Here is a 10,216-nt window from a genome sequence, read left to right as displayed (position 1 = left end):
ACATTTCTTTCTAATTAAAAATTTTAGAAATCTAGATCTCTCTGTCTGAGCTTTTATGTGGTGTCCATCATCCCTGCTTCTGAGAAAATGAGAATGGTTCATTGTATGTACTATGAAGTCTGCCAGTGTTATTTCTGAAATATGGGAACTAGTGGTATAATAAAATGCACTGCAGAACTCTGAAAGCCCTTGATTCTATATTTACATCTCTGAACAAGCTCACTTTGACTCATAGCTCCTTAATTAGAGGCATAGTCGTTTTCTTTTCTGTAGGGCATTTTTTTACCCTCACAATACAAGCATACATTTGGTAACTAATACCAGCAATTAGCCTCATCTGCTATGTAAATGAGTGTAATTGCAATTAAATACTTTAGTGGGCCCGAAGGGAAAACATGCAATCATTACAAAGTAAGTAGGAGTACATGGTAAAGGGACTTTTAGGAATGCTAGCAGAAGAGCTTTTTCACTGTGGTGACTATGGTCCTTTCCATTGTTAGTTATTTCTTCAGGAGTTTAGAACCTGGTTCAAAGGGTATTTTTTTCTCTTTTTCACTGAGAACTGTGAAAACCATAGAACAAAGAATGACATGTTTGATGAAGAAAAGGGAAATTATCTCTAGGGTGTTCACAGGATTTTGTGGTGAGCATCTGAGCACCACAAAACAGGATACCAAAAACAACACTGGGAAGTTCCTGGATTGGGTTTATTGTCAAAGATTTGTTGAAATCAATGGCTATGACAGTTTTACACTAACTAAATAACTGCCACTGAATATGTCTACATTATTCTCTGTCTTCCACAAGAGCTGTCACTGGCATACTGCAGGCAGCCTGTCTGGATGGTATTTGATGGTGTACTAAACACAGCATAGAGATACCAGCACCATACAACTCACTGAGGTTGGACTTCATGTTTGAACAAACTGCAAAGCTAATCTTGAGTGTGTCCTCTCAAAAGCTCATACAGATGCATGGTCAGATATAACTTGATGGTGTAAATATGACTCAAACTTCTCATTTGCATATCCTGTCTACATAATTTTGTATCTAGGTTAATAAGTTTCCAGTGCCAAATCCGCATTTTGAAATGTAATTATTTATCTCTAATTTCTTCCATTAGTTCAGGGTAATGAAACAATCTGTTAAATCTGAGTTGCCTGAAATTTCTTAAAGACCTGCAGTGAGGCATCTCTATTTATTATGTGCAAGTGCCTGAATAGAGCTGAGGCAGCCTGGCCAGAAGATTATGAAAATGTTTCATCTCCTAAGCACAGTTTCACCATCCTGAGTTACTCATTCTGGCTTTAAAAGTTCCTAAGGGTGCCTTGAAATACTTACTTGTTCTCAGAAGGACACTGCAGCAAAAGATTTCCGTGACCACTAGCTTTAACACTGCATTAAAAACAAAACAAAGCAAAACAAAACAAAATAAAACAAAACACCAACATTTTTACTAATGAGACATTTTGACCTGCTATTTTGTTCACAAGTTATATTCAGGGGAGATGTTAAGTTTTGATCAAATTTAAGCACTGCAGATGCTGATCCTTCTTACCTCATCTCGAAAAGATGACTGGGAAGAAGAGGTCTGAACTGATTTTCATCTTAAAAAAATCATATGTAAACATTGTATTCATGGCCTGAATTAGCCTTTTTCTTTTCTTTTTTTTAAGGCGTTGTGCCTTGATTTAAGTATAGGTCTGTATTTCTGATTAAAGACATGTGTGTTAGGGAGCCCCAAGGGCAGGTGCTGCTCCCTAAAGGCGGGTGGCCAGCAGCTCAGCATGATAACAGGGCCAGCAGAGGCAGTGGCCTCACTGACAAGGGTCCTGTCCCACAGCACGGGAGGGAGGCAAACAGGGCAGGCCCGGTGACAGTAAGCAGGCTCGGACAGGAGCCCAGATCTCCAGACAAGCCCACTGTAATGAGGCATGTCTGAGGTCAGGCCAGGAAGTCAGTCCATGGGTCACGGTCAGAATCCAGATCCACAAGGTCCAGATCAATAACTGCAAGGCAGCCCTGTCATGAGCCAAGCATGACAACCTCTGCTTAAAACCATCTCCCAAACAAAGGATGTCAAAACTCGTGCTGCAGCTTCTTCCAGCTTTTTCTCAAAGATCTCCAAGGCCTGCTTGGGGCCTCTCAGACAGATCTCTCAGAGAGCTGGCCTTGAGTGCACGGAGTTAAACTCCTAGGAAGGGTTGGTGTGCTCTGGGCTCTGACAATCAGCTAGACTGACAGGTTACTTTACCTAAGCAAGCACTTCAAGACTATTGTGTTTATGAGTAGATGCTTGTCTAAGCTGGAGAATATTGGTAGAATAGTGAGAAGAACTCACCAACTTAAGGTCAGGCTAGGCAAGACAGGAGTACCTTTCCATAGAAATAGGTGCTGCCTGAGTTTATCATCTTCTTGAGGCATGTTGTCTGTATGAATCAAAATCCTGGTGGCTTATTTATCCACTGGTCCACTGAAATTTTTCTCCATGATATATAAAATAATTTATTTTCATGTCAGGCAAGGTAGTTGTGTCTATCCCTCTCTCAGGACGACTTCAGAACACCAAGTGCAGTGCAACTCACATTAGTTTTACTTGCAGTCTATTGAAAGGAAAGTCTTGATGGTAAATTAGCGTTCCAAAGTTCCCAGAAACTGCTTAATGTGATTCAGTAACATAATGAGAAATAAACAACTTGGTATGGGTATCCCTTGATTAATGTCTTTTTCATATGAATGAAAGCATTCATGATTGGTGGCAAAAATACTGCTATTGAGGTTTAAGTTTTCATAGTTGGGAGGGCAATCTCTCTCAAGTAAAATATTATTTCCTAAATTCAAAGATACTTTATTTGGTATGCTTTGAAGATGATAACCTGCTTGCATAAACAGAGTTTTACACTATCCTTCACAAGGAGTCATTTTTTGTTCATTAGCTAGAACTGATGAACAAGTAGTTATGGAGCATTTGGGGATATGGGCTTTCCAGAATCACAACTGTAAGAATTAGAGTTGGGTGGTGTTGTATTTTCTCTCTTCCACTTAGAAATGCATTTCAGAGCTTCTGGCCAGGGAAAAGTGATCACCAAAATTTCTTCTATTGTTGATGCATATCAGTCAGTTTAGGAAAGTCTATGCTGTTCTCATCTTAAGAGGATGTAACTGCCTGTCAAATATTGTAATTATTTCACGTTTCACCAAAATATCTGGAGTTTCATCACTGAGGGTGGCCATCACTGCAGAAGCTGAGTTCAAACTCATTTATCCATATCTCAGCCAAGAACTATTCTTCACTGAGAACTAGTATCCCAAAGTATCCTATATTCCACATAAGAGGTTTTGATGGATTTTATAGCTTTTAAGGTAAACACGTTGATTAAAGACAGACTTTTGCAATTTAGTATGCAACATATTCTTTCAGTCACCAATGTATTTATGTGGATAGAGTAGGAACAGAATGTGCCTAGCAGAGCAGTATATACATTTTTAAGAAGAAAATAATTCCTTAGAATCATAACACTGGTTTCAAGCCACTAAAATAAAATTCAGAAAAGTAGCAGACTTTTTTAGGCCTCAGAATTCAGAAGTGATTCAACAAAGGTTAAGGTTCACCATATTGCTTTGATGAGTAGCCTTAGCAATTGTTTCCTATCCCAGGGATCTTTGAATTTAAGATCTTCCTCTGTTTAATGTTATGCTAATTGCAGGCACAACACATCTTTAGAATTGAACTTTTTTCCATAAAATTTGAGTTTTAATAGTGGTGAAGAAATTAAAATTAAAAGTCAATGTTATTGGTTTGGATCTGTGGAACATAATTTAAAGGAACTGGAATTCAGGCCACAGCCTAGATTGTAATTTTTAGGAAAGGATTTGCACAGAAATGTCAGCTATAAGCCCAGTACTTAACATGTGTCTGTTCTGTGTGAACTCGTATTCACCTTAGCCCTGTGGAGCACAAACTTTTTCTTCCAGCCAGCTGCAATACTCAGCCTGTTTGTAACCTCCTTGTAAGTGGAATTGTTTCAGCCTTTCCCCTGCCGACAGCAAAACATAAACATGAGGCACATTAAAATGGAAACAGGATCCTGGTCCTTTCTGTTTCTCAGTTTTATTTAGCAGTGACCTTTAACCCTCATTAAGATACTTTGGAAAGTTTGGGACTCCTTTTTTTGTATAGCTCATTGTGGGAATATTTAGGTTTTTTATGTTGTTTTTCTCTTCAAAAATATTTAAATGCCTTTGGGTAGTTGTGTAAAATATAAAAAAAGCACATTTACTTATTCTAAAAAAAAAATGTCTGTAGACAATTTTTCACAGCATATGCTCTGGTCATTACAGTTATCCCATAGAGATAAGACAAACATTGACACCCAAATTTTACTCAAAAGGAGTATCAATGCATACCAAAGTTTTGTCCAGTACAAAACGTACATTTGTATACACACTAATGGATGCCAGCCCAAAAACATATATAAATGCACAGAAAATACCGGATACAGTTGTTTTGTCTATGAAAATATCACTCTCAGATTCATGAATACAGAAGTCACGTGCTATTAAACTTGTTTAACAGTTTGCAATATGTGTCAATAACTAGTTATGTCCTCTGATTTCTTTGCCTTAAAAGGTTCCTGATCTGTTGACAAATATGTGCATGCATCAGAAACATGCAGAGATGTGCTAAACATAATACAAGGTCCAGGGTTAAAAGTTTGTTCTTTATCCTTTTCCTTTCTAATGCCAAAATGAACAAAAAAGTAATATGAAAAGAAAGAGCTGTGAAAAAAATGAATGCAAAAAATTCAAACATCTTTGAGCTTCTATTTACGTATTAAATGGAAGAGTTGTTCCAGATTCCATTCCAAGACAAGCTTTTAGAAGGAGTCATTTATATTCATGTAAAAAGCTTTATTTTCCTAATTTCTGGGACTGTAAGATACTTCCCACAGATGCTGTGCTTTTGTCAGATGGAGTTTGGTAACATTTGTTTGAGGTGATGAAAATTCACTTCATCCTTGATAATATGTTTGAACAGCTAAATGCTTTATTGTTAAAAATGTGCTTCTCATTTCCTTCTTGAGACTTTTTGGTTTCAGTACCTAGAGAGTAGCTCTTATATTTGTCGTATTTAGTATGATTAAATGAAGGCAAAACATGCTATGTCGTATCTTTAGTTTGAAATTCAAACTGTTTGATTGGAGCTTTTAATCTGATTAGTTTCCCCTGCTTCTGTTATAGAGGTAAACCAACAGTGTGGATTCAACTATTCTGATTACAATGAAATCAGGAGTCAATTTGACCCTACAGGTCTAAATTTGCTGAATTAAGCACTTCATGTTAAGTAGCTTCTGAAAACTGATGTTCATTGGCCACAGTTACATTTTTTCACTAATGAGGTACAACCTTCCAGATTTAGTACAGATCATCATAATCCATAAATTTTATGTCCATTAATGGTAGCATTTTCACTTTTAATCTTTACTATATTTAATAGCAAAGATATAATTCTTTATCAATGATTTTACAGGTGAAAGCTAGTTCAAAAAGGAAAAAATCAAAAATCCTCAGCAATGCTACAGTTTAAAAAGTGACCTTGTCAAAGTGAGGCATTCTTACTTCAATTAAATTCAAAGTCAGTTGGTCCCATAAGTAATGCTGAAATGTATAATGTTAGCAATTACAAGAATACTTTGCAAAAGTAGTAAAAAAAAAAACCTAAAAAATTCTTTTATGCTATGCTAGTTTTTAGAAAAAAAGAAGACTTTACCTTTATATTAGTAGCCATTTATGAGGTCATTTTGGAGTGTATTGTTACATAAAACACGAGGTCAGCAAGTAAGGCTAATTAAATTTTAGTAGGAGCAAAAGTCACCAAAAGGTTTTTACTTTCATCCTACCCAGTCTAAAATAGTGATACAATACACCATTAATAGCCTTGGAATTGCTAATTATTTCAACATGAATAGCAGTATCAGTGCTGTCAGTTTAATTTAATACCCTCCCGAGGATTCCTGAAGAATGCATGATTACTTATATTATTTTATAGTGTCAGGAATAAAAAACAAACAAGCAAAATCAACCCAAACATGGAAAGAATAGTTCAGAGAAAATACCTGTTATAGTCCTGGTTGAGAATTTTTCTGTGGAAGTTTTCCATCAGAAAATGCAGTTCAATTAATTTCCAGTAATTTCAGAAGAACATACCACTTTCACATAAGTTTTCTTGGGAAGAAGTCAACATTTCTCTTTTAGTATTTTATTTACATCAATTTATTTAATAATTTTCATCTTTTTTTAAGTTTACTGTGTATTAAAGAAAACATTGTTGAGAATTTATAATTATACTGCTTTAGCATTAATGAGAAAAAAACAATTTTATCATAATAAAATGTTTTAATGATCCTGAATTGAAATTTTACTTTCCATAAAAAAATTAAAATTTGGGAATTTTGTTCAAATTTGGAGCAGAAAAAAACCCCATGAAATCTTGGTGTTTCCCTTGAAGCTGATAGTTTATTTTTCCATCAGCATAATTCAGTATTTCACCACACTATATAGGAGCATTTAACATTTTAAAAATGTATGTTCTAGGTTACAGTTTTACACAGCACATACAAGACGTGAAATATTCTCATTCTCTTACATGGAAGAGTGCGTTGGTACTTCTAGTCTAACTATGCTGAAAAGTCAAGTTCAGTCTTCAGCCACTATTCCAACTGTGCTTCTCAGAAAATAATATTTTTTCCATTATATGAATGCAATACGAATAGACAATTCTATCTTTTGATATTTCTAATCTCTAGTTATCATAGTGTGAAAGTTTTTCTAAAAGTGGATTTTAACTTTCAAAGAGGTGTTGTTTAAGAGTACAGCAAACCATTCATTGTGTTGACACCCAAGATTTAAAAAACAGGTGACTTAACAGAGTTATATTCTCACAGTGGTACAGCAGAATTTTTTGAAATATATTTGAACAAAACTTGTTTTTAATTTTTAACATTTATTGGTGACCAATAAATGTTTCCTTGTTCTCACCTTAGTAGATCTTGCTTCATAAAATGAGTGTGAGCTGAAGGATTGTTTCTTGGTAGGTTGAGAATTCTGCTATGAAATGAGAGATTTTATTTATTTCTTCTGTTTCTGTTCTGATTTAAAAAACCCAAGCAGCCAATGGTTTCAATAAAGATTTTTTTTGCTGATCTGCAAGTAGAATTCCTCATAAGCATGATGATGAATCTCATTGTAGGGATTTTATTTGTCTACATGTGATGTTTGTATAAAAATAAACTTAAAGCATTTTTATTTGCAAATTCAACCATTTGGACCCAATTTGGTTTAGAAAAAGTACATATTTTGATGTGCCACTATGCAAATGTTTGTGGAAGAGAGCCTTGTGCATTCAGTAAAATTAAAGAACTGACAAGAAAAGTCAGATTCTGAAAATATTAACATACATCCTAATTTCAAGAAAGACATGATGGGAAAAAGGGGATGGTTTAAGGTGCAATGAAGTATCAGCTATATTTGCCTTGTGAAGATCTTTCCTAAATAGCTCACACTAGATGGAGGTGAAAGAAAGGAGGATTTCAATTGTTCTTTTTCCAACAGAATAACCACAGAACCACCCATCCCTGTAGACTTCAGGAGGAATAACAGGATACCTGAACCATCTACAGAAATGATGACTGTTTATCTGGTTACTCTACATGCTCTCTGATAGCACATGTTGTGAGGATTTTTCATCCGGTGGATTTCCACTGTAGGCTTGAAGCATAATCAGTTATTTATAGCAGAAATGTTTTGAATTCCCAGGGAACCTCAGCTGGAAGAGAAGAAAGTGCTTTGAATTCCAGTGCAACACCTTATCTGATCATTTTCTGTAATATTCATAGAATCATAGAATCATAGAATGGTTTGGGTTGGAAGGGACCTCAAAGATCATCTAGTTCCAACCCTGCTGCTGCAGGCAGGGACACCCTCCACTAGACCACATTGCCCAAAGCCCCATCCAACCTGGCCTTGAACACTTCCAGGGATGGGGCATCCACAACCTCTCTGGGCAACCTGTTCCAGTGCCTCACCACTCTCACAGTAAAGAATGTCTTTCTAACGTCTAATCTAAATCGACCCTCCTTCAGCTTAAACCCATTACCCCTTGTCCTGTCACTGCACTCCCTGATAAACAGTCCCTCACCAGCTTTCCTGTAGGCCCCCTTCAGGTATGGGTAAGCTGCAATTAGATCTCCCCGGAGCCGCCTTTTCTCCAGGCTGAACAGCCCCAACTCTCTCAGCCTGTCTCACAGGAGAGGTGCTCCAGCCCTCTGATCAGCTTCGTGGCCTCCTCTGGACTCTCTCCAACAGCTCCATGTCCTTCTTGTACTGGGACCCCCAGAGCTGGACGCAGTACTCCAGGTGGGGTCTCACAAGAGCCGAGTAGAGGGGCAGGATCACCTCCCTCGACCTGCTGGTCACACCTCTTTTGATGCAGCCCAGGACACGGTTGGCTTTCTGGGCTGCAAGCACACACTGCCGGCTCATGTTGAGCTTCTCATCAGTGAATACCCCCAAGTCCTTCTCCTCGGGGCTGCTTTCAATCCATTCCTCGCCCAGCCTATAGTTGTATTCCTCAGCTCACCCCTCACAACCCACACACACTGTGAGATTCCTAGACATGTTGCTTAATACAGAAGTCCAGCAAAGCAAGGAAAGAAGCTGTCACAGAACCATCTGGCCATTTCTTAATGTGCAATAGAAAACTATGACAATAAGAAGGCTTGCCTTCTTTCAGTGATCCAATAGCCATCATGAACTGGTAATTGTCACTGCTTTAAAGCAGAGTACAGTTTCTGTTGCTAGTACCAGCCCTTGTGATTTCACAATACAGCAGCACTTATTTTGACTATGATTCTCTATATTAATTTTCATAAGTGGATGCTCTTAATCTGAGATACTTTCCATACCAAAATAAACATGTGCTATTTGTATTTCAGCTGATACTATTCTTTTCATCCTTGCTTACATTGCTGCAGATGATTCGGTAAAAGCCAATGTTTACTACTGTCTTATGGGCTGGTGCATGGAATCTAACAATGCTTTGACATTCTGGTTCAGTCAAGTCAACATAAATTTTGCCATAGACTTCATTGATTCTGGGATTTTACACAAAGGGTGTGTCCTGAGGAGCTTCTCAGAGAACCTTATCATATGGCTTGACATGTGAGGTGAAAAGTCTGATTCTCCAGGGAACAAGGCATCTCAGCTGGCGAGGCACTTCTGCAAATCTGTTTTTAAGAACCATATCTTTAATCATCTGGTACTGTGGAGGTACTGTGGAGGTAAATCTGAATACTTATAAAAAAGATTGCCTTTATTTACTTGGGAATGAGTACCAACCTACTGTCTAAAAAAAGAACATGATAAAAAAACATTTCATCCATTGGTTACTGAAGTCAGTCATTTCTTTGATGTTAATAATCGGTGGCTCAGGCTATCAGTAAAATAGAAACACGAGTCATACCTTCCTGTCTTCTGTTCCTTCAACCATTTCAAGTTGCTTGACATTCCTATTGGTACGACAAGTATACATGTCTGTGCATAGATATTCCCTCCTCTGCTCCTTTGACTAGACCGGAGTTTAGCATGGAGAGGTCAATAGTGAAAAAAAAATGTACTATTTCTCAGCCTTTCAGTGTATCCTTTAGAAAGTCTGTATAACGTTCAAATCTCCCTTCTTTTTGGTAAAAATAGCTAATAATTCATCATCAGTGACTAGCAAGGTCATTGTACCATAAAACCGCTAATCTCAAGTAGAGAAAAAAAACAAATTCATTCTACAACTTTTAAATAAAAAATGGAGCTGTAGTTATGAAAATAGCACTTTAGATACAGATTAGTGCAAGTAATATCGATAGAAGACTTACATGTTGTTTTGACTAAATTAATTTTATTTGGCATATGGGAATACCTTTCAGTCACGAGGAGCATAGGAGCATCCTTCTCTGTAACTCTAGAGCAAGCATGATGAATTTTATGTTACTCCACATGTAATGTGAGGAGCTAATCTGGTAGCACGTTTTCATGATTGTACATTGTAATGATGACTAGACAAGTATTTTGTGATTTGATGCAGCTTCTGGCAAAGTGAATGAATGCCAAGATTGCCAGAGCATCAAAGGAAACGTTTTTAATTTAAGTATGCATGCTGAGATGCAGC

Source organism: Grus americana, chromosome 5, assembly GCF_028858705.1.
Source record: "Grus americana isolate bGruAme1 chromosome 5, bGruAme1.mat, whole genome shotgun sequence".
NCBI lineage: Eukaryota > Metazoa > Chordata > Aves > Gruiformes > Gruidae > Grus > Grus americana.
Note: the sequence above shows the minus strand (reverse complement) of the source record.